This window comes from Crocodylus porosus, unplaced genomic scaffold, assembly GCF_001723895.1.
Source record: "Crocodylus porosus isolate Cpor-Errol unplaced genomic scaffold, CroPor_comp1, whole genome shotgun sequence".
In the NCBI taxonomy this organism is placed as follows: Eukaryota; Metazoa; Chordata; order Crocodylia; family Crocodylidae; genus Crocodylus; species Crocodylus porosus.
In genome coordinates, this window is record NW_017728918.1 from 93,219,576 (window position 1) to 93,245,455 (window position 25,880).

Sequence of the window (25,880 nt, forward strand, 5' to 3'; positions counted from 1 at the left end):
TAAAACTACCTCCAATCCCGCCCCACAAGCCATGCGCTCGCACAGCTCCGTAAAGCCCGCGGCTCCCCAAGCAATGCCGGAACCACTAGCCCGGCATTCCGCCACAAAAATGAAACAGCTCTCTCTCTCTCTCTATATATATATATAGATCTATATATCTGGCTATATATATATATAGATATATACATAGATATATATATAATATGAGAGAGAAAGATCAATTGGGCATGTTTTATTGATATATTTACAATTTTAAATCAGTTTGGAAGCCTACCAGTGCCTCTGTCATCATAATAAAATACATTCTAAATATCTACATACTTTGGCATTTGCTTTTCTTTTTGTTTTTTTCCCTGGGAAACTCAGAGCTACCCCATTCCTTTCATTCACTAGGATGTGGGGACAGCTGCAAATGGACCCACAGCTGGTTTGTGGTGCTGAGTGTCACTGATATGCTGGTGTCCTGCCCCTACCCTGGCCTTTACTCCCAACCCACACCTCACCAGTGCCCCTCACTCCTGACCTGCAGATCCTGCCTGCTCCCCAATCTCTCCCTTCCAGCAGCAGCACCAGGACATGGCTTCAGTTGCAGCTATGCCACCTGCTGCTTTGTGGCTTTGAGCAGAACAGTTTACTGTTCTGTTCACTGCACCTCTGCCCAGGCCCCAGTGATCCCCATGCCATTCCTGGAAAACCCTTGACTGGGGCTCAGGGATTGAGCTGGCCAAACCCCTTCTTTTCCAAGCCAGCCTCCCTGTTCACAGGCTACTGTGGAGGGGTAGCAGGGCTCCATGCCTGGCTCTGGTGGCCTCTCCTACCCAGAGTGCTCACCCTTTTGCCACCCCCATGTCTCTCTTACACAAAGCCCTGTTGTCAACCCTGGCCCATCACATACATCCACAGACCCTGTTGCCACCTCAGTCCCTCCACCCCACCATCCATCACCCAGCCACCTCCACCCCTACCCCCAGTCCATCAACCACATGAAGTGATTCCTGGGACCAGGAGCCCCCCTGCAGGCCAGGGCCACATGTTTCAGCACTGATGTGGGCACGGTACAGGGCTGCAGTATGGCAATTACACCTGAAGCCATGGTTCCCACAAGCAGGTCCAGATAGACAGTCCTGTCTGGTGGCTGGGCATGCAGGGTGTGAGATTTTTTTGGAGAGATGTGGAGTTTGGGGGGCTGGGGAAGGGGGGTGGGGTGGGACTTGTGGGGGAATTGAAAAGGGTGTAAGGGGTTGTGGGGGCATAGGGGTGGATGTGGGGTTTGTGGGGATGAGTAGGCTTGTGAGGGACTGTGTGGGGGTTTGAGGTTTCTGGGTGGATTGTTGGGTGTTCATGGGTGTGGGGTTTGTGGTTGGGTATGTGCTTGGGGGTTTGTGGGGGTCATTTGTGGGGGTGGGGCTTCTTGTTAGGTTCATGGAGGGGTTGAGGGTGTGGCCATGGGGGGAACTGTGTGGGAAGAATGGGTCCCTCACCTGCCCCCCCTACAATGCTTAGCCCTCCCCCCCACTGCAGCAGCCAGCAGCAGGCCTTCACATTGCTCATGGTCCACTGAATGCGGAGCCCCACAGCAGCACACAGTGTTGCCTGAGACCTAGGGACTACATGTGGTGCACTGAGCTAGTCTTGTCCCCTGGTGCCGACTGGGTCAACTCCTGCTACCATGCAGGGCTCCTGGCATTGCAGGCAGGAGCCACAGGCCATCAGGGGCTGGGCCAGATCTTGCCTCTATGTGCCCATAAAGTCCCCTCCACCCCCATGTTCCTGCTTACTGGGCACAGAGTCTGGGTCTGAGCCACTGCTGCCAGCCTTGTCCCACTTCTATTTCCTCCAGCATGCTGAGGTAGTGTACTGGAGCAGCAGAGGTAAGTGGCAGGCATAGAGACACTCTGGCCAGGTACTAGAGCATCTTTTTGGGGGACTCAGCCTTCAGTTGCTTTGGGGAACACTCCTTGAGCGGCTTTTTTCTGGCATGTTTTCTTTTGATACCGGGATTTCCCAGTATCAAATAGAGTCCATGCTGCAAACATTTTTTTCATTTGTGCTGTGCCTCCTGCAGCATGTCAAACTAATTTGAGACACCACAATAGACATGTGCTCACTTGTGTGGATGTGGCCCTAGGGTAGCATTCTGCTTCCTCCCTCATTGTATAAGTGGTAATTTACACACAGGTAGATTTTTGGTCAGGAATAGAGTCCCTAGCTACAAATAAGTGCCAAAAATTGCAGCATACAGGAAACCCTCACCATTTGTGAGGCATACATTCTCGTATCCCCTGCAAATGCCAAAATCTGTGAATAAGGCACTGCGTTCATGAATGCAGTGCCCCTGGCAGCAGGGAGCGGGGGCAGGGGTGAGGGGGCATGGCGATGGCGGCAACAGCGGGAGCATGGCAGTGACAGTAGAAGCATGGCAGCAGCAAGCACAGAACTCCCAAGAAGCTCCTGTAAGTGTATAAAGTGTATTTAAAATACAGGTTCCACATTCATGAATATCTGAAACCGCGAATGCCAAACCCACAAATAGCGAGAGTTTCCTGTATGACCAAATAGTGGTCAGTTAGATGGCCAGGAAAAACTAGAATATCATCCTTAGTTTGTGAATCAAAATGTCTCTCAGAATGGGATAGATGCTGAGACATTTAGTTCAGTCATGGCACTAGTATCTTTAGGAATGTAGAGTACCAGAATGCTAGGCACTTAAGTCATTTTTTTCAGGGGAAAACATGCATCTATGTGGTTAGGCAGAGGTTTATCTGGACTTAAATTACATCTAAATTTCACTTTAGGTACCTATATTTTATATTGGCTTTGGGCCTAATTTCTTGTATATTTAAGAAATTAATAAGTTTTTTTAGGACTTTTAAGAATAATTATGAATGAAGAATTGCTAGAATCTGACAGATAATGTAGATCCCTTTAATACAAAGGGCACATATTTAAATGGCTGTACCTTTAAAAAATAAAATGAAAGCTCCTTAGATGCAATTTACACCTCTGTTGAAATGCCTATATTTATAGACTGTTTAATTAAGACTCTGGCCAAGGCAGCTCCACTAATGATTTTCTAAAAGGTCTCATCATTCTAGGAGATCATAAGATGATTAAACAAGGCTATTTTGAAACAAATAGCCTTTTCTCTGCTTTTGCACTTGATACTGGTATTACTGTGATTACTAATTATAGGGAAAGGCAGAGAGGTTTGCATCTTATTTGCAATCTCAGAAACATATAGGAATTCTAATATGGTAGTATTAAGATAGTCGTATGATTATTATAGAACCTTCTTTAGTTGTTAATCAAATCTCAGGTTTGACTCTGAAGGGGTATGGTACTTATTTCATTAGGCCACTCACTGAGACTGTTTGACCCATTTGAGTTTTAAGGTGTCAGCATTTGCTGTATTAGTAGGTATATGATACTGTTTATACAACTTTTACAGAATTCTTTGGATAAATCAGATGTTCAGGACACAATGTAGCTTGGATATAGACTTGATAATAAATCTTAAGAATTATTAGCTAAATTGCAGTAAAAACACCAAGGCTTTACAACTGCCATTGCATTTCAGAATGTAAGTTTTTTAGTTACAGTTAGTATTATGTCTAAGCAAAATTCTGGCTTTGGCTCTCTTATCAAAAAGGATTAGTGGGGCGTGAGGCGGGGTGTTGATAAACAAATATTTGATCAAGGTAGATTACTTTATAGATTTCAATGCCAGACTCTGATATTTCCAAAATCATAAATAATGTTGCTTTTTTATAAGTCTGCATTTTGCACATTTACTCTTGAGTCAGATTCTGGTCTCAGAAACAGGTTAATATAAAATTAGAAACAATTACTGCTAATATAGGATGCATGAATCTGGGCGATAATGTTTAGTAGAGCTAAGAGTATAATGCACAGTGAATAATTTATTCAGTGCATTTAGCATCTTTTTCTGTTCATAGGAAGTCTGTGAAAAGCCCATGATGACTTTGGTTTTGTTTTGTCTTTCAGATTTATGTTTGTTTTTATATGTGACTTCTACTGTTTTATTTTTTGTATCATCCTTATACAGCTAAGGCAATTCTAAGATTGTTGGCTGGGTAGTAGATTTAAAATGCATGTACTTTTCCATTACATTCACACTAAGTAACTGTAAACATAGTCTTATTTGTTTCATAGTTTCATAGTTTCTAGGGTCGAAAGGGACCTGAGGAGATCATCTAGTCCAACCCCCTGCCATGGCAGGAAAGAGTACTGGGGTCAAACGACCCCAGCAAGGTGTTCACCTACCCTTAAAACCACCCCAGGGTAGGGGCCTGCACCATTTCTCTTGGAAGCTGCTTCCAGACCCTAGCCGCCCTGACCGTGAAGTAGCGCCTCCTGATATCTAACCTAAACCTACCCTCTGCCAGCTTGTGACCGTTATTCCTGGTCACTCCTGGCGGTGCTCGGGGGAACAGTGACTTCCCCAATGCCTGCTGATCCCCCCTGACTAGTTTATAACAGGCCACAAGATCCCCCCTCAGCCTTCTCTTGTGGAGGCTGAACAGGTTCGGGTCCCGTAGCCTCTCCTCATAGGGCCTGCCCTGCTGCCCCCTGATCATGTGAGTGGCCCTCCTTTGGACCCTCTCCATGCTGTCCACATCCCTCTTGAAGTGTGGCGCCCAGAACTGGACACAGTACTCCAACTGCAGCCTGACCAGTGCCGCATAGAGGGGGAGGATCACCCTCTATTGTGTTTAGAATCTTTTTCTGAATTTTGTGTAATTGTTCCTGTGTCAAGGAACTGCTGGAGCCTGTTTCCCTAATGTACTGAATAATATATTATCCATGTCCTTTAAACCTAGAGCTGGTCTAAAAATCTCCATCAGAATTGTTTTTCATGCAAAAACAGGATTTTGACTAAATTAAATTTCTGCTTTTCATAGAAACTTGGGTGTATGCCTTTGAACCAGACTGGGTTTGCTTCCTGCCGGCAAATGGGGTTCGTGGCACTGCAGGCAGAAGCCATGTACTATTGGGCCAGGCAGCTTCTTTACCTCCACATGAGGCTTTCAGTATGCCAGCACTTCCAGCACTCTGTACCTCCATGTGTGGCTTCCCATGTGGAGAAACGGAGCTGGCCAACCCAGCCCAATGCTCTTTGGCTCCTACCTGCAGTGCCATGGGCCCCACATGCTGGCATGGAGCCAGCTGAATCTGGGTCAAAGGCATGTGCCAGCGACTGGGCCAGGCCAGCTCTGTGCTGCCATGCATAGCCCCTGGGACTCAGTCAGAGCCATGTACCACAAGGGGGCTCTGCCTGCTGGGGCCATGACTGCCCCAATGGCTCACCTTCTGCTGCTGCTGCCATGGGTGGCAAGGGATATGCACCATGGGGGGAGCATGAGGTGGGGTGCCCACAGCCACCCACAAACCCCACACATACCTCCACACCTATCCCCCTCCTGCAAGCAGGAGCTCCCTTCCCCACTCACCAGCTGTCCAGTTACATGCCACCATGCTTGGTGCCCTCACATGGGGCTCCCAGCTGGTGCGTTGGGAGACCCACAGAGGTAGAGGCACAAGGCTGCATGGGTTAAATTATGCAAAAGTATGTAATAATGCACAATCTTATGTTTTATGCACAAAATTGCATGGGTGCATAATTCCCCTGGGGTATAAAGAATGTAGTCTAGAGAGTCTAGAGGATTTCAGCTGGAGGCACCCTGGATCTCAATTCCTAGGAAACATATTTATTTCTAAATAAATATATTTTGGTTTGAGGTGGAAATATTTCAGTTTCTTACTTTCCACCCCAAAGTAGAAATCTTCTGAAGAAATATTCCCCATTTTACACCATTTTTCTAATCAAATCTATTTCAAATCTCACATTTAAAAATTGCTGTCCACAAACACACATGCTTGTAAACTAAAATTTTAATTTCTACCCATTTCTGTCTATGTCCTTGTACATTAAATTTGATCATCCAAATATATGTGGCATGCAAATATAAAAGGAACATTTTAAAAAGGTCTAAGAATTTTCACATACAATTCAAGAATATTTTCAGCACTATTGTTCTGCAGATTGTCAAGTTCTCTAATTTATTACCTACCTCTCTCTCTTTTTTTTTCAGTTGGCAGAAGGTATTAGAATTTACATTCTTTAATCCCAAAGCCTATTAAGATAGATATGTGTGTATGTATGTGTCTGTCTGTCTGTTCGACTCCATAATTATAAGGAATTTATTATGGTTAAAAGAGAAAATACCGTTCCCAGCCACTCCCTCCTGTCTGTTCATGTTGAAATCAGACCCCTGACTAGACTGATCAAACATTTGACCAAAATTCCTCAGATTTATTGGGACAATCCCTGACATCCTATTTCTGAACATGAGTTTGATCAAATAGCCTATACTCCCACTTAGTACATCCCACTCTCTTAATAGATGTAGATTGGCAGAAGAAATACTAATGGAATTCAGACAAAGTCCACACATATTGAGCTAATGGACATTTTAAAAGAACACTCACAATACATTGATATCAGACCCAGCATCTAATAAAGGTCATGAGAACTAGATAGCAATTTATGGAGCTCATTATTAAATTGTAATATTAGGAAAGAATGTAGCATAAAAGACCCTAATCAAAAATTGTAATTACATGAGAATGTAATTCATAACCTGATTATAATTACAAGGTTTAAAAGCTCTTTTTCAATAATCACCCTTCTGCATTGTAAACGTAATGTAAGGATTTTAATATAAAACGTGTCACAGACGATTTGGAAATCATTTCTTTAAATGTATTATAGTAATTTTAAATCCATAGTCAAATTTATAAATGTATTTATTAACTGATAAAACAGATCTATGTTAAGCTGCCCCAAGCCCAAAGTTCAAAATAATTTAAATAAAACTCTGAAATAATTTTTGCTTTAATCAAGTAAATTAAACCAACAAAATCAATCCAATCATAGTTTATGCCCCATCTGTAGCACTGTGTCTGATATTGTGGCCTGAAAAATGTGTAATGCAGAGCACGCAGTCACATACCATTTGTGTATTGCTATAGACTCTTTTAACACGCCTTTACAAATGAAGCTAGCAAGCAAGTAATTAGAATATCATACTGGTTAAATTATAATTTATACATTGGACTAGAATGGCCCTGAATCTGATGAATCTGAGCAATGTCTTCAGCAAACCAGATCATAATAGCTCCCATGGTGCTGCTAATATCTAACTCTTCCAAGATTAAGATATTTCAAACATATTTAGTTCATGGATTATAGGCCCAGTAGACTGAAACATTTCCTATTGATTTATTATGGTCCATCAGGTGCATTGCATTTACTGGGGTTCCATTTAGTAGAATATATTGCCATGTTTATGTAGAATGAAATATCTTATTTTAAAAAAGTAATAAATCCAGAATGTTTCTTTCCAAAATCAGTGTGATTAATTCATATTCAGATTAAAATTGTAACATTTTTGGATTACTAATAGCTGGATTTTGCCTGAGGCTACGTGCTTATCTAAGGTGGTAAAAGGGAGTAAGAATCCTATCTCATGTCTCTATACAAGCTGTGGGGACTTTGATCTACAGAAGTAAGCAAGTTTAGGTCTCTGTTTATATCCATTGAAGAACAGGGAGGGAGACATTAGGTGCCGAACATGGATGAAACTTCTGCTTCTTTCCATTCTATGCTTTGGTGGTCAGAGAAGCTGACATGGATGGTAATCTAGTGTTGGTACAAGCCATCGGTGAATTACTAATATCTTACAGCAAGGAAGAGGCTCTGTGTAAGTGGCTTACATAGCCTGCTGGTTTCTGTCAGCTGGTCTTTCTCCCTGAGGAGCAAATCAGCCAGTCCTCCCAAATAAAGCAAAGTCTTTTGGCAGGAAACAAATAAACAAATAAAAAAACAAAACAAAACTGATCTACCATGTTTGGAGCAGAAGGGATACTTTTCCATGTACATCAAAGCTGCTCCAACATGCTATAATTACAACACATTGAAGCAGACTCGATTAATCAAGTCTGCAGGAGCGTGGTAGTTACTGTGCTCCAGAGGACTCCAGCATCACGTGTATCAGTGTCTCCCTGCTGAAAAACGACAGTTATGGCATTTTTAAAGCTCATTTGAGGAGCTCCTGAAGCCCATGTATAAATGCCCTAGGAGGGCAAGCCTTTGGCTTTGATCCCAGCACAGCAGCCTGGCCCTGCCTTGGTAGCAAGCTTATTTTGCTCACAGCTTGCCTCATGCTTAAAAATTGTACCCTCGCTTTTCTGCGCTCTTACCTGGGGTTTTAAACTTTCAGTGAGACACTCTTATTATCCATATGTCCTGCACCTGGGCTATCTCAACAGGGTTAACTGTTCCCTCTTAAAGGGACAGACTTATGCTACCTCCTGAATAAACCTGGCATGTTATTAAGAGATAACCCTTTCCCACTTATGCATGATTGGCATATGTCCTGGCCTATAATTTAGGAGAGTGGAGATTTTGCAGCTGCTATGAAAGTGCTCCTAGCACCATATTCAAGCCATCTTAAAGCAGAGCCTCAACACAGCGGTGAAAGGTGATTTGTAGGCCTGGGTGGGTTGGGCTTATTTCTCAATATACTGAGGAAACAATGCAGATATCCCAGGGCCTCCAAGAGCTACTTTTAGGTCATCACAGTTTAAATAACTCATCATCTCAGTCCCATTCTTCCATGCCCATTCCCTACCTATACCTAACGATACAATCTATCCTGTATATAGTATCTGTGCTGTTGCTAGTGCCTCTTCCCCTATCTGTTTTTACTTTCCTGCTTTTGCTGTTCAGTAGTGGCACTGTATGAAAATGCCACTGCTCTCAATAGCCTAGGAGATCCCTTTTATGGTTAGTTTACTAACTCATACAAAACATGTGCATTTCCTCTCCCTCACACACATGCATTCATATACATATTACATATACATAATGGCAGCACATAGCTTCTCTGAAAATTGTACCAGTGATTTATGGACATTAAATTGTAAGAAGTACTGATTTTTAAATGCAACTCATAACTTAAATGGAGAATCTTGCCATATTCATAGTGTCATAATATTTGCACACGTGATGCTCCTAGATAGATAATCTGTCTGTCTGTCAATGACACTGTACAAGATATTTTCCTGATCAGGGAAATGGAAATGAATTGTATCAAATTCAATTTCAATCAATCAGGAAAAATGAATGAATACAGTTCATTATCTCTTATCTTTTAACTCAACAAAGCATAAGAATGTTTCTATATATTATGAAACAGTCCTTAAAAAGTAGGGGGAAATATTCTTAATCTTTGACTTCAAATTACTGTGATATTCAGGGTAAGTGGTAACAGCAGAATAAGGTATAAGCTGGTGGTGTTACTTATGGATGTTGCAATGGGTTCCTCAGTGAAACAATAAAACACCTTGGTGAGTTTTTGAAAGGATGTGGAAAGCATAATTTCATAAATTTGCTGTAACTCTCCCTACTTATGTGAGACCAGGAAGAAATATGAGATTGTAAAAAAAGATACAGCCTCTTAGTCTTATGGATGTGATGGGGTTTGTAGAACTGTATTATTATTCTTAATGATGCCAGTAAAAATTGCAAAACTGAACCCATATAATTTGGAATTCCCTAGTAATGTTGCAATTCCTGTAACAATGTCCCCTAGGTGTAAGAGAATATGTCAGATTTACTGTTTTAATTCGACTGCACCTAACAGTCAGTTTAGTTACCACAGATGTTATAAATATATTCATATACAGAACAATTAATATTTTTTAATAACACGAAGTCCTTGAAGTAAGCTTGGTAAGCTAAACTGATCATGGCTTCAATGTTAGCATCTTGGTTTGCATTTCCTTACTTCCTTGTTGCAGCACCACTAACTCTGTGCTCCATTTGAGAATAAGTAAACATTGCAATTCAACAAAATGGACAAGAAAGAAAGAAAATGTCTAAGCCCTATTTTAAAAAAAATGTGTTTATGAAGTCAATATTGAAATATACTAAATGAGAGAGAGAGAGAACTGAGTAAAGATTTGGAAGTAACATGTTTCTTTTGCAGTGTGTCATGCAATATTAATAGAATTAACTGGGGAAGTAGGCAAAGAGATTACTGGTTAAAAGCAAACGATAGTGATGGCTAGAAAATTATATTTAGAGATTTGCTTTTAGGAATTGGCTTGTAGGTAGAATAGATATTGCATAAGAACAATTGTCCAGGGAAAGGCAAGGCTTAATTGGTTTCTAAAAATCTGTTTGTGACAAAGTTTCATGTTCTCAGCTTTCAAGACCCACTGTGTTGGAAACTAGCAGACAAACAAGCTGGGAAATTGAAGACATACAACACCTGAACACACTGTTCCCTGAAAACCCATAACAAAGATAGACTTGCTACATTGGTGCCAGGTCACAGTGCCCAGCTACAAAACCTCTGGGATTTCTGGTTTTGGTCACATGACCAAATTAGGAATCCAGGCATGTCCAGATTATGATGAATGCATGTTATGGGTTTATAGAAACAAAGGAATAGCCTGACAGAACCAAATATCAGCATGACACCCACAGGGAAACCAATCAATGGTACCTGGAAATGAAGAGTCAATAGAGAAGAAAGAATACAAAAGGAGGGATTTCAGAGCAGCAAAAGGTCACTGGGGGCTGGGGGAGGGATCCCCAGAGGTCACCATGGGCACAGGGCACACCACTGGCCCATCTCACCTACCCCATTGTGGGGGTGGGTCTCCACCCTTGACCTCCAAGGTTGCTGACATCTGGGGAACTTTGAAATCCTTTTGAGATGCTGCAAGAGGCAGATGCAGGAACAGAAAAAGGTTCCCCTTGCTGCAAGTTTGCATCTCTATGGTTGGCCCTTGCCTTGGCGCTGAAGCATGCTGCCTGCCCATGCAGGGCAGAAAGTGTGCCAGCTGCAGGGAGATGGACCTAGGCTCCACTGCAGGTAAGTAGGGGGTTGGAGGGGCTGAAGGAGGGGACCATGGGGGGACCCCCACTGGCCCCACTCACTTCCCCATCCCCCCATCTCTGTCCCACTGGCCCCATCCCCTCCACCACCTCCCAGATCTCTACCCTACCTGGACCCACCCTCTAGCCCCCCTGATGGCTTCTCTGCCCTGCCCCACCCAATCCCATCCCCCCAGTCCCCCAAACTTCCCTGATGGCTGCTACACCTGGCCCCACTCCCCCATCACTGCCCATCCTGGCCCCAACCCCCCAAGTCCCCTGGATCACTGCTCCCCCAGCATCCCCACAATTAACCCCCCCACCAGCACTTACCAGCAATACAGCTGCCATCTGGGTTACTAGGCACAGCGGGGCCAGGTGACAGCTTCAGCAGCCCCAGCCCCGGCCCCGCTACTTCCCGCTATCCTGTGCTGCCTAAGGGAACTCTGCCAGGAAGCCCTGGAGCCCACACAGTCCCTGATCAATGGGTAGGGGCTTTTTCTTTTCTTTTTTTTTTTTTTTGAAGTGCTGGAGGCTGCAGGGGTGGGGCAGCCAGCAGGAGGGCTGGGGTGGAGGCTGGGGCTGGGTGGGGCAGCCATTGGGGAGTTTGGGGGAGAGGGGGTTGGGCTGGATGTGGCAGCCATTGTGGGGCGGCTGCAGGAGCCAGTGGGGGATGGGGCCAGGCAGAGTATCAATCTGGGGGTCTGGGGGAGCAAATGGGGGTGGGCCACATGTGCCATGCAGGGGGATGATAGCCCATGCAGGGGCCATTTGGCACCTGTGGGAGGGGCTGTGGTTCCTGTGGGCAACAGCAAAACATAGATATTTAGAATTCATTTTATTATGGTGATAGAGTCACTGGTAGGCTTTCAAATTGCTTTAACACTGTAGCTACATGAATAAAACATTGCCCAACTGATCACTGTCTCTCTGTCTCTCACTCTCTCTCTCTATAAATATAGTGGTCTTTTTGTTTCAATTGTGGAGAAGCATGGATTTGGGGGTATTTTACAGAGTGACTTGGGGATTTTTTTATCAGGGATTTTTCAGTTTTCTAATAAAGAACACCAGAATTCCTGCTAGGGAAGCCAGTGGCAGGACCTTGCCTGCTCAGAGCTGGCACCTTGGGCTCAGCTGACTGTGACTGACCTCCTGGCTAGATGGGGCCAGAAGGATATGCTTTGACAGTACAAAGCAGGCCACCATACCCGGAACATCTTCCGGGCAATAGTTGCCCAGGTGGCCAGGCAGGGGTCACACGTAGCAGTAGTGCTGCACAGAGGCCAACCCTGCAGCCACAACCCACTGACAGCTGGCCCAGAGGGGCAGATGCCTGTACTGGCTATGCAGTCCCAATCTAGGTCTGGCAGGTGCACAGCAGGTCACAGCCAGGCAGCAGCCCCCACTGCCAGACCCCTACAGTGGGTAGAGAGCTCCCTAGCTCTCAGGGCTGCTTCAGAAGTCCAGCTGGCACAAGGGGTATTGTCCTCAGGTACCAATTGCCTGGACTCCAAAAGCTCCTGAGAGAAAGTAGCCCTGAGCTACTTGCCAAGGCAGCTTTTTGTATTGCTGGGGACAGCATAGGTGCTGGCTCCAGGCTCTAGCTCCCCCTGGCTGCAGATCTGGGAGGACCCAGGCAGGTTTATTTTACCCCAAGTAGCATAATTTGCTCCTCACCAAAGTGCATGTCCAAGCACATGCACTGGGGTAAAAAGCCCTGGCTGAAATTTGCATCGCTTCTATTTGAGCTGCTACAAGTGCATGTGCTTGCACGTGTAGATGTGCCCCATGCCTCTGTGGCAACTAACTTTACTGTCATAAGACAACACTTAAAATACAATTACCTCCTCCTTTCTTTTCTTACTGAGTTAGGGTAAATGATTATTTCCTCCACATTATGTTCATATAAAAGATATAGAAAATAATATAGTGATAAATCTTCTGTCAGAATCTTATGGTACATACTTCTTGTAACCCCTTCAATTTCCAGAATTAGATTAGTTTAATATAGCAAGACACTGGTTTAATACAGAAATTATAATAAGGTATTCAAAGTAGTACAGGGCATCCCACTCAAATCAAATATCACAAATGCAAGCATAGAAAAGGAGAAAACAAGATGCTCCATGAATGTGACACCAAACAGAAAAAAATTAGGGTATATAAAGGAAAATAAAAACAAATAGATGCTTTTAAAATTCCCTAGCCATATTCTTTAGAGGCTTGATTCACTGTTGTACTGTGTAGTCAACAGACACCAGTGCAATAAGAATAGTAGTAGTGTTTACACTGAAATTACATGGGCATGAAGACCCTTGCTCCAGCCTTTTCTTTCAACCCAAATTTGCAAGGTCACAGAGTTGCCACAGCACAAGAGAAATTCCTTGTCCATGAGTGCCTTCCATCACCCATCCTGCTATGAAATATGAAACATCATAATAAGAGAGAAGCATAATTCAACATCCCGCTTGTCATCAGACACTGCAGTAAATACTCCACTCTGCTCCTACTTTTTAGCTGAGCCTATTTTGCATAAAATGAACTTTTCCAAATGGGAGATCTTACACCACCTTTCAGCTCTTCTGTAAAATCTGAATTTTCATTTCCACCTGAGAGAAATTTCGCAACCTTTGAACACTCCTATGCCTAGGGAAGGGTGTGTGTGCCTGAAGGCTTGCAAATAAAGTAATATTTTGCAACTATCTAGTTGGTTTAATAAAAGATACAACTTCCCCAAGAGTTCTGATTACATGGACATGATTGACTCCACAAGAAGAAGAACAATGGAAAATATGACCTGAAAGAGAGACACAGCTATACATATGAAGATTAATGTTCTTAGGTAACAATACAGTTGTCATTATTTAAACATCTCATGATCTTTAATATACTTATCCTAAAACCACCCAAGCACCACTGAGCTCTGATCTGCAGTTATTTTAAGCTGTTGGAAAAATGAGAGACTGAAAGATTAAGTAACTTGCCTAAGGTCAGTCAGTAAGTCTGTGTTTAGAACAGAAAAATCAAACCTAAGGTATATGATTTAAGCACTGAACCATACTTACTTTCAACGGTCAGTTTTCCACAAAGAAATCATAAGCAAAATCAGTGCAGCAGAATATCCTCACTGGCATCCTTAAATAATAATGTAAAGATGTATACCAGAAAAAAAAAGAAGCAGGCAAGGTTCTTTGGGTGGATGTGATATCTTTCATTAGACCAACTGAGTAGCTGGAAAAAAGGTTATTTGAAAGCTTTCAGACGCCATCACCCTTGCACCCAAAAGCTTGCAAAGAATGTTTTTCCAACTACTCAGTTGGTCTAATAAAAGATACCACATCTACCCAAAGAACCTTGCCTGCCCATGTCCTTAGACCAACACAGCTACAACCAAAAACCCACCAGAAAAATATTTTCTTTCTCAAAATGATGTTAGATATAAAATTAGACAAAACTATTTGTCACATAAAACATGTTTCATGTGACAAATATATCATATATTATAGGTTTCATTTGACAAAAAACACTAGATATAAAATAAGACTATTTTATTAGACTATAAAAGGATTTTAATACCAGGATATAAAAGAATATGCTGTTATTAAACATGAAAATTCAGTAGCCACTTATAGCAATATAGAGTGCATTACTGATCCACTGTCAAAAAAGTGGTCTGTTCTTCTGCATGCATGCATGCCTGCACCTGCACACACACACACACACACACACACATATATGTATGTACGTATGTATATTATATACACACACTTATCCATTCTCATAAGAAGGGATCCTGGCATTTTCTGTTTAAAAAAATCACAAATTCTCCAATAAAAACACACAAATTCACTGATTAAAAATCCAAAATCTGAACTGAATCAGGAGACCCAGTAAGAGGTCTGAATTGATTCAGAAGCCTCCAAGTTAATTCAGAAATTATTCAGAAAGATTCAGAGATTCAGAAGGCTTGCAGGAAACAGCAACTATGGCAGGGCTGAAGACTGTTCTGATATTGACACTTGTAGCTGGCCAGTGACTGTGACCTTTCCCTGAGTTCCCATCCAATCACAGTGCTCTGGGGGAGGGATGTAGAAACAACACATAAAGGCTGTGTGTGGAGTGATCTGTGCCTTTTGTAAGCTGTGTCTCTTGGACAATCAGTGCCTGAAAGGCTCTGACTTGCAATCTAGTCTTTTGGTAGCTAGCTAGTCTCTCTTCTTCTGTGTTTTCCCTGAAAGTGTGTCATCACTGTGCACTGCAGAAAAGCACAACCTATGCTAAAGACACATACAAATTTTGCAGCACTTCAAAACATTATGAAGCATGCTGGAAAGGCAGAAGCCAGGTCCTCTGGCAGGGAAGGGAGAGGGGCTAGAGGGTGTAGGGGGAGAGCTACAAGTTTCACCCCTCCACCCCAACAAACATAGACACACCCTCTTTCCTGGCAGTGATGAGTCTTCTGCTTCTAGTGGGAGCAAGGAGGTGGTAGCAGTGCCTGCACCACCACCACTAACACCACAGAGCAGTAGCAGCATGGCATTCTCCACCCCAATTTCAGTTCCCAGCATAAGCCTTCCAATACCAGAGAAGGAGCTGGATCTGGAAACAGAGGAGCTGAGGGCCATAGCAAAGGAAATTCTGGGGAAGGAGGGGGAATCTGAGTTTGTGCTCCACATCCCTCAAAGTTCCCTGGAGGCAGGTCTCCTCTGGAAGGCACTTTGGAGGAGGTTATGGGAACATGTGGCTCAGCTCCTCCTGTTGTTGTGCCTCTGCCTGGTGAGGAGGGAGATAAGTCAAGATCTCCACCCTCAACCCAGAAGCAGGTGGGTAGTGTAGTGTGGGATCATTTTGAGGTGGTAGATGATTCCAGGTATGCTACCTGCCAGCACTGCCAAAAGCAGCCGGGGCAAGGGGGTGTAACACTTCACCACCGTGGCAATGCTGCTGCATCTCAAGAGACAGCACCCCGTTGCTCTTCTTCCTCCTCATCCTGGCACAAGTCGGAGCATGCCCAAAAAGAATTCCCCCTTTTACTCCAAAGCCACCATCCCCAAGAAGCAGAGGCAGGCCACCCTGAACCAGTGGGAGAAAGGTGGGGACAAAGCGGGGCATGTTCCCAAGGCTAGGAAGGTCACCCAGAGAATAGGGGAGATCCTTGCTCTGGATGGCCATCCCTTCCCCTTCATTGAGCATCCAGGGTTCAGGTAGCTCATGGCACTCATGTCCCCATCCTGCCAAGTGCCCACATGCACCAACTTTAAAAGGACAGTGGTGCCCGCCCTGTATGAGGCATGCAGGGAGTACTTGATGGAGAAGCTGTGGAAGGCAGGGCTACAGGTAGCTTTGCACTTCATCTCATCCACAAGATGGCCTTGGTTGAGGAGGTTGGGATCAGTGGCACCCTTAAAAAAGCAGGGTGGGATACTATCTCCCAAATCTTGGTGGTCCTCAAACCATTCCTTGAGGGCACTGAGACCCTCAGAGCTGGCAATGCCCTCCTTAGCCCAGCTCTCAGAGCTGAAGGCAGCAGTTTAGTTTATCACCAGCCAGCAAGGGAAGAACATGTCTCTGCTGACCTCCCATGCCAAGATGAATTTTGAGGTATGGGCTGCGGCTACGGGGAAGGAAGAAGAACCCAGACCCTGGGCATGACCTAAAACTGCACCCTGCCAAGGAAGGGAGGCCTGGTGGGACTGACGATGGCACGGCAGCCCCAGGAAATGCCAGGATCACAAACTTCCCTGGTGAAAGGTCGGTAGAGGGTGCTTGATAACCTCCAGCCACGACACACATGCACAGTCTTGGCTGGGGAAAACCCTGACCTGTAAGATCTTTGAGAGGCCTGAGGTTTACTGGTTGCAGTGGACTTGTGAGGATGAAAACAGGCAGGCAGCTCAGATCTGACCTGAGGTACCCTCAACTGATCCATGCTGGACCCAGGACCCCAAAGGGGATCAAAAGAATGCCCAGAGCAAGAGGCTCAGGATTCCAACTGGCCTGAAGGCTGGGCCAAGGCATAAGGAGGAGCCAAAGGTCCCAGAGAGGAGACCACAGCTGGAGGAAGTGAAGGATGCAATCTGTGAGGTATGGGCTGCAGTGTAGGGAAGGTACAGAGCTGCAGAATGGATGTCACCCCTAGACATCGGGGGCCTAAATGGGCAGCCTCCCACCTGGGTAACATCCATATCAGTTTTCCATCCAGTGTAGCAGGTGAAAGAGGGGCATGGAGTTGGCCCAAAAACAGGTGGGCAGGTCAAGATCTAACTGGCACCGGGAACATCCCTTGTTACAGGCTACCATCCCTGCTGCATTCATCCCACACATAAGGCATACAAGGTTCTTTGGGTCAATCTGATATCTTGTATTAGACCAACTGAATAGTTGGAGAAATATACCTTAGCAAGCTTTCTGGTTTAAAAACTCTTCATCAGTCTGAGGAAGCATCTGCAGTTGGTGTGTGCTCTTCCTGGATTGAATGAATAGTAAAGAAGCCAGAGGCTAGTATGTGTGCAAGAAAGCCAGTCAGTAAAAATGTAAATTGAGGGGATGAGAGACAAGCTGGGAGGTGGGGGGGAAAGGGGATGTAGCAGGTAAAAGTGGAGTAGTATAGTGACTCAAATCACTGAATTGAATCATTGTCCCTCTGAATTGGCCTAATCTGAATCTGAATTGAATACCTGCCACTTCACACAGGCCTAATATATGTGTGTGTGTGTGTGTGTGTGTGTGTGTGTATTACGGTGAGGGTGAATTTATACCCGACATTAGTGTAGACCTTGTAAAGGAACACCTTGAAAGGCTGGACATCTTCAGGTCAGTGGGTCCCGATGGATTGCACTCCAGAACACTTAAGGAGCTGGCAGGAGTCATAGGTCAACCACTGGCAAAGATTTTTGAAAACTCCTGGCACTCAGGTAAGGTACCTGAAGATTGGAAAAAGGCCAATGTAGTGCCCGTCTTCAAGAAAGGGGGGAAAGTAGATCCAGAGAGGGCCAATTAGCTTGACCTCAATCCCTGGTAAGATTCTCAAAAAAATCATTAAAGAGCCCATTCTTGACAAGATGGCTGATAGCAACATCCTGAGGGACAGCCAGCATCTCTTTCTATGACCAGGTGACATATCACCTGGACAAGGGAAAAGAGATTGACATCGTATATCTGGACTTTAAAAAAGCCTTTGACCTGCTGTCCCACAATCTCCTCTTGGAAAAATTGGCCAGTTATGGTCTCGGCTACATCACAGTTCAATGCCTGGAAAACTGGCTCTGAGGCCAGACTCAGAGGGTGGTGGTCGACAGAAGCAAATCATCATGGCACTCCATGACCAGTGGTGTCCCTCAAGGCTCCGTCCTTGGACCTGTTCTCTTTAATGTCTTTATCAGCAACATGGATACTGGTGTCAGGAGTGGACTGGCTACATTCGCCGATGACACCAAACTTTGGGGTAGACTGTCCATACCGGAGAACAGGCTGGTGATCCACGCTGACTTGGATAAGCTGAAAATGTGGGCAGATACAAACCTGATGACTTTCTTTCAATACTGACAAATGTAAGGTGCTCCACCTTGGGAAAAAAAACCCCACAGCATGCTTATAGACTCAGCAGTGCTAAACTCACTAGCATCAAGGCCTAAAGACTTGACCACAAGACAAACATGAGCCATCAATGAGATGTCACAGCTGGTAAAGCAAAGCAAACTCTGGCTTGCATCCACAGATGCTTCTCAAGTAGATCTCAGGATGTCATCCTCCCCCTGTACTCAGCCTTGGTGAGGCTGCAGCTGGAGTACTGCGTCCAGTTCTGGGCTCCACAATTCAGGAAGGATGTGGAGAAGCTTGGGAGAGTCCAGAAGAGAGCCATGTGCATGATCAGAGTGCAGAAGAATAGGCCTTATGAAGAGAGGCTGAGAGCCATGGGATTCTAAATACCTATACATTTTGGCATTTGATTTTGGGTTTTTTATCATGGAAAATCAGAGCACCACTGCCCCTTTTGCTCACCAGGACACAGGTCCAGCTGCAGCTGTCCCCCCTCTACTGTTTTGTGGTGCTGGGCAGCCCTGATATGTTGATCCCCCCAGCTCCCCCGGTGCCCCTCACTACCCACCCACAGCCCCCTGGGCCCTGTGGGTTCCCCTCACTCCCAACTCACAACCCCCTAGCTCTGCTGGTACCCCTTGTTCCCAACACACAGACCCCCAGCGCTGCCAGCACCCCTCACCCTACACCCAGAGCCACTGCAAGGGCACTGGCAGAGCTGCCAGGGATAAAGGGCCAGGGACCCAGGTCTGCAGGCCCCTGCCCCTCCCTCCAGCAGCACCTGAGCACTGGCTGCCACCCATGGGAGGCAGTGGCTTCTGCGGGCAGAGTGAAGCACAGCACAGAGCCCGTCTCCCCCTCCCCCATTCGTGGCATGGGTGGAGTGGGGACCATGGTGGGGTGGCTGGGGGCTGTGAAGTCCTCTCCCTGCTGCCCCTCACCGCCTACCCCAGGGTCTCTGTGGCCCAGCAGGAAGCACCTTGTATGGCAGGGCACAATGGGGTGGAAAGGCTCACTGCCACTGCTGGGAGACCTATGCCACCTTGGCAAGTCAATCTCTGTCCATCCAGCAGCAGTGGATGGCACAACTCCACACCTCCATCCCCACTGCTGCCAGGAAGACGGGAAACCTTGCCAAGGCAGCATGAAGTCCCTGGAGGTGGCACCGAGCCTCCCTGCCCTGCCATGCCAGATCCTACCCACTGGGCCACAGAGACCCTGGAGGGAGGCCGCGATGCAAGAAGCCCCAGCCCACATCCATCCCCACTGCAAGCACATGCCCCCCCATAGCTCCCTAGGGAGTGAGTGCAGTGGTGGGGAGCCCACCCCCGCACCACTACTCAGACTAATGCTCTAACTGAAAACAATCCTATGTACTGTATAAAATAATTCAGCATAATAAAAGATCATGTTCAATTCTAATGATAAGCAGTACACTTTTTAAATAAACTGAAGTATATAGAATATAATTACCCTGTGAAATCTGTCATCTTAGGAAGTGACTGATAAAAAAGGCATAGGTAATTAAATAAATGCTGGATAATATTTGAGAATACAGTTGGTGAATTTTTTTTAAAAAGCTAAAATTGCAGCTGGTTACAATACCATTGCAGTTGTATGCCCAAATCTTTTGAACTTATTTGAAAATTCCAACCAAATTCCCTGCTTAATTTGTTTAATTGAAGTCAGTGGAAAGACTTTCATTGATTTCCATAAGTACAAGATTTGCCCCTAAAATAATTCAATATATTCCTTGCACATTAAGTGAGGGAGAGCAAGCACTCTTAATATAAAATGGGAATATATCTGTAGTATGCCAGATACATCTGTTAAGGAACCGTGGGTGAACATTAACTTTCCTTTTTATGGCGATTATGGTACTTATAATAGACCATTAGGTTATTTCAGGGAAAGGGGGAACTCAGAATCTTTTGTCAGTTTTTTTGCTAGAAAATTCAATGTCATCACTGCTAATAGTGTAAAAGACTGAATGCCCTGAAGCAAAAAGCACCTGTAAAAAATTACAATCACAAAGGGAAAGGGTCACCAGAAGGACAAAATAACCATATAGTAGCTCTCTGAAAATCAAGTTAAAAAATGTTAGAATTCCACTTCTATAAAAATAAATGCAAATATTTTTATAAATATATGGAAATGCATTATACTGTGTTAGATATGAACCAAGTGTGATCTGAATTGAAAAGCATTACACAGCAGGTATACTGCATTACTGACTGCCTTCCTAATAGTATTTTATATTTGTGATTAAACATGAATTAAACCCAAGAAAAAGTGCTCAAGGAGCTTATAATGCCAGGAGGTATTAGATTGTTTTCCTGCTTTTCAAATAAGATTATCTATCAGATTTTATCACCATGACTGCAAAACTAGAAAAAAAAACTGACTGAATTTTTCCTGGTAACACAAAATTTGAAGAAAAAACACTCTCGTTCTCCAATGTATAATTTAACTTTGCCATTTGGGAAGAGATGATGTCAGTAAAAGGAATAACTTGGAGTGAGCGATGAAGGGAGGTTTCTTTCTATTTTTGTTGTTGTTGTTACATGGTCACAATTTGAAGATTCAGTCTTCTGCCAACATGCAAGTAGAAGTCAGAGTCACCTGGCCTGGACCCTCAGAAAACATTTGTGATTATAAGTCTGTTTGAAGTTAAGGAAATATGTGGTGCCTGCTCAGTTTGGCTAGGAGTCAGGAGGGAGAGTTCTAGACCAGGAGTAGGCAACGTTTTTGAGCAGTGCCAAAAACACCTGCAGCCTCAACTTGTAAAAAGTTGGTGTGCCAGGAACAAATAGCATGAGAGCCACAAGGGGTCTGATAGTTGTTGTGGCTGCACAGACCTGGCCCCTTCCCCACTGTCCACCCAGACACATGTGCCAAGCAAAATACCTTTACATGCCACACCACGACCTACTTTCTCTAACATAGCATTTCTCAACCCATGGGTCACAAGAATATATGAAGTGGTCATGACCAACTTTAAAAATGGATTCTCCTTTAAAGGATAAAAATGTGGGAAACCATGGATCTTCCCTTGCAGGCTGGCAGAGTCCCAGCCTGCAAGGAGCTGCTTGGAGCCTCCCATGCCCCACACACCCACCCCTTACCCCACACACAGTAGAGCTGGGGCCTGGGAGTGTACAGCAGTGGGTCAGAAGTGAGGGGCACTGGGCCAGGACTGGCCATTGATGTTTACAAATGGGTCCTGGTACAAAAAATGTTGAGAACCACTGCTCTAACAGGAGCAAGCACCGTGTAGGACTGAGCAGTGGCCATAGGTGGTGGAAGGCCAGGGAGAACAGGGTTTAGCCTCCCCCAAACTAATTTTGCGGTCACTGGTGACAGCAGCAGCATCACAGCGCCACCATCCCACAGTGCCTGGTATTGGTCGGGGTGCAGCCAGGTCAGCACCCCATGTGCAATGATTGATGGTTGATTGACAGTGCTTCTGCCAGAATGACTGGTTAACTGAGTGACAGGCAAGAATAGAGTGACCAGTGAGAATAAAAGGAGGGCGCAGCTGTGAGGGGCTTGAGAGTGTGATCCTAACGCACTTCAGTTAATGCACGTTAAATCTAGTAGCACTGGCATTTATACACGTACTTTTTGGACCTGCGACATGCCAGAGATCCGCTGCTTCGGAGTAGACTCTACTAATTGACTCTGCTCTCCACACAAGCTGAGGCAAACTGAGCCACACCATGTACAGTTCTATAAGCAGTGAAATATGCTTCAGCATGCAGAAAATGGCAGCAGCACACTTTTGAACTAAAGTACCTTCTATGTGTTTTGGTTTAAAAGTGCGCTGTCATTTTCTCAGTGTTGACATGTTTCACCGCTTACACAACTGCAAGCATTGCAACACCGGGCACTTTTCAAAACACGTGGCGCTGCGGCACTTGCATGTGTAAAAATGGCCTCTGTTGTGAGGTACTAGGAAACTGCACATTAGCATGTATTACATATGCAAGCGCTGCAGCACCAAGCACTTTCAAAAGTGCCCAGTACTGCAATGTTTGCAATTGTATAAGCGGCAAAATGCACATCAGCACTGAGAATATGGCAGTGGCACGGTTTTTAATTAAAACACATAGAAGATGCCCGAGTTCAAAAGCTCACCACCACCTTTTTCTGCATGCAGATGTGCATTTTGTCACTTATACAATTGCATTGAGCAGAGGAGCACAGTTCACCTCCGCTTGTGTGCAGAGCAGACTCTATTAATTGAGTCTGCTCCCAAGCTGCAGATATTCAGTGTATCACAGAACCAAAAAGTATGTGTATAAATGTCCATGGTTTTTAAGTGATGTTTTAATGTACATTAAACTAGTCTAATGTTCATTAAAGCACATGTGTACATGTACCCTACTTGTTGTTTCTCACACGCTTGTATTATATTGCTTGTTTTTGTTTATAGGTATATATGTCCATTGTTTGTTAATGTCCTATTGTTTACTTTACCTATTTAACTATTTTATAAGAATATAGTCCAGCTGTTCAAGACTTAATGGAGTCTGTCATGTTTATGTAATGTCAGGCACTAGGTGGGGTCATGCAATAGACCAATACCTGGTGGTAAATCTCTGCAAGTCCACAATACCACAATTTTTGGATTTTGGACTCAGAGGGTTCACAACCCCCACTACTGCCAATTATTGATGCCAAATTTTAATTAGTGAAGAGATTTAGCTATCAGATTCACAGCTCTTCAACTGATTGACTTTGAAGTTTTAGTAAATTGATCATGGAAAGAAATAATATTATTCAGAATCTAGGACAAATATATTTACCAACAGCTATTGATCAATAGGAAACATATAGGATGATGAACATTATTTTCTGCGATACTTTCTCAAATAACAGAATCATCTTGCTTCATGACACTGCAGGGGTTTTCAACATTTTTTAATTAGTGTGCCCTTGGCAGGAGTGGGGGCGGGGTGGCCAGACACAGAGCAGCAGCAATGCGGGGTGGTTGGTGGTGGCATCCACGTGCAAGCTTTCCCCCCACCACATCTAGGTGGTGCCTGTGTGGCCCACAGAGGGGTGCTGCTGCCCTCCTTCCCCCCACTCCTGGCCCTGCTTCTGGGAGGCAGCAGCATGGGGTGGTGGGCGGCAGCGCTCCATCCCTGCCCTCCCACACGTACCCCCTAGGACTTTCCCAAATATCCCCAGGGGTGCCCATACCCCCGGTTGACAACCCCAGACTTACTGAATGAAAACTTTGACATCAATTTAAAAAAAAGATATAATATGTATATACATTTATATTATATGTGTAAACACGTGTAGTTCATACATAAAACTGTAAATAAACTAAATTCTCAAAAAAGACCTAAATTTACATTGATGGAAAGAGCCATTCAAGTTTATATTATTTAGTCATAGACTCCTTGTGTAACAGGAAGTTTTTAAGAGAAAAGATTATTGCCTTAGAAGTTCCTTTCATTTATGGTTTGCTTTGTAACCCATAATGATATTTTAATGGCTTTCTTATTTAATAATATTTAAGTACATTATAACTCCCTGCCTATTATTGCTCCTTTTCATGGGAGTCTTCCTTTGCCCATCCACTATATTGAATTCCAACTTTATTTATTTTTCTATAACATGAGATAAAACAATTATGTTGTTACACAAATTAAATTCTATGGTGGGAGGTTTTATTTAAGAAGGAACATTACTATCAGGTTTAGGAGTCTTAAAAGCTTTCGTTCTTTAAGAAATACATTTTAATACCCCATCATGAGACATGTACACACACACACACACAACATAAACACACACACACATAGATGCATAATAATTATCACAGCATTCCTTCTAGTCTAGAATTCTATCTGAGAATGGCTATTACTCGCTTATTCCAGAGAAAGTGTAAGCCATAAACTTATACATCACATAGAGAAGCTTATTTGAACTACAGGCACTTTATAAAATTAAAACTAACAAATGTATCTTTGCAAACTATTTATAATCAATTACATATACCACTACTACCCAAATGCAATCAAGCATAACAATAAAAGCACCCCAACTCACTGCAACAACTCCAAAGGCACGCAACCTGCCTGGAGGATTAACAACTGGCCTTTAAGACAGAAATCAGTACAGAAGTGGTAACAAATATAGATTACAGGACAAAAGTGCTAAAGCAGCTATAGGCAATATACCTCCTAATGTACTAAGGCACCAGCTGCAAATAGCACTAGCTTCAGTCTCAGAATAATCTAAACATGTATTATAGTAATCTAATGATAAACTGGGGTAGTAGTAGCTTCCACAGTCAAATGAAGTGTCACATTCCACCAGGCATAACTGAGAATAAATACTCTTAACTACAGTTCATACCTGAGGAGACAGGAAAGCCTAACAGCATCTATCCTCCCAAACTGTGTCACAAATGGCAATAAAATTATTACTCCTGCATGCCAAAATCATCTTTGCCAACTCGCTCAATTTTTTTTCAGTTGCTGATACTTAGCATACTAATTAATTCCAGTTTAGACTGAAGTATACCCCGCAGAATCTTTGGGGGCAGATGGGCATTCAAGATCTTTGTCTCCGCAGAATAATAAAAGGTAAATGAATACAGCGATTTAGTATTAGCTCTAAATTTTGCTGTTAGGGGAATGTATATAAATAAAATAATCCATGTATCCAATGACTAATGATAGATCCAAAGGAATAAAAATGAAAAGAAAAGGGCCCTGCCTGTTATACAATCAATGCAGGTCCTGTTACAAGGTGTAAAACTTGAGAAGCCAAGGATCCCAAAATTAAAAATTCTAAAGATTCCAGAAACAACCAAGGTCACTTTACAAATACGACATCTTAGTGGATCCAGATGAGCATGCACATGCCTCTTGCCCCACCTCAAACCCCTTTGAGGCGGGGCAACAGGCATGTATAGGAACAAAAAAATGTTCCCCATGCTGAAAACTTGCAGTGAGGGGGGAAAATTAGACCCCTGGATATCCAAGGGTCTAAAAAAATTGAAGTTAAAAAAAGCAGAGCAGAGTACTGTCCTGGACTGTGCCCTGAGGCAACCAAAGGCTGGGTGCTTCATGGAGACACTCTGGCTGCCAGAGCATCTCTATGGCTGGCCCCTCACTCTGGCGCTGAAACACATGGCTGGCCAGGATGCATGTTCAGCACCAGGGCTCCAGTGCTAGTGAGTAAGGGGTCGGGGGAGTTGGAGGTGGGGACCACAGGGAGGAGCCCTAATGGCCCTGCCCACTCCCCCAGACCCTCCTACCCCTGCCCTGGCTGGCCCCACCCCCCAGAAGCCTCCCTAAGGCCCCTGACCCCTGCCCTGGCTGACCTCTCTGCCCACCAGCCCCACCACCTGAGG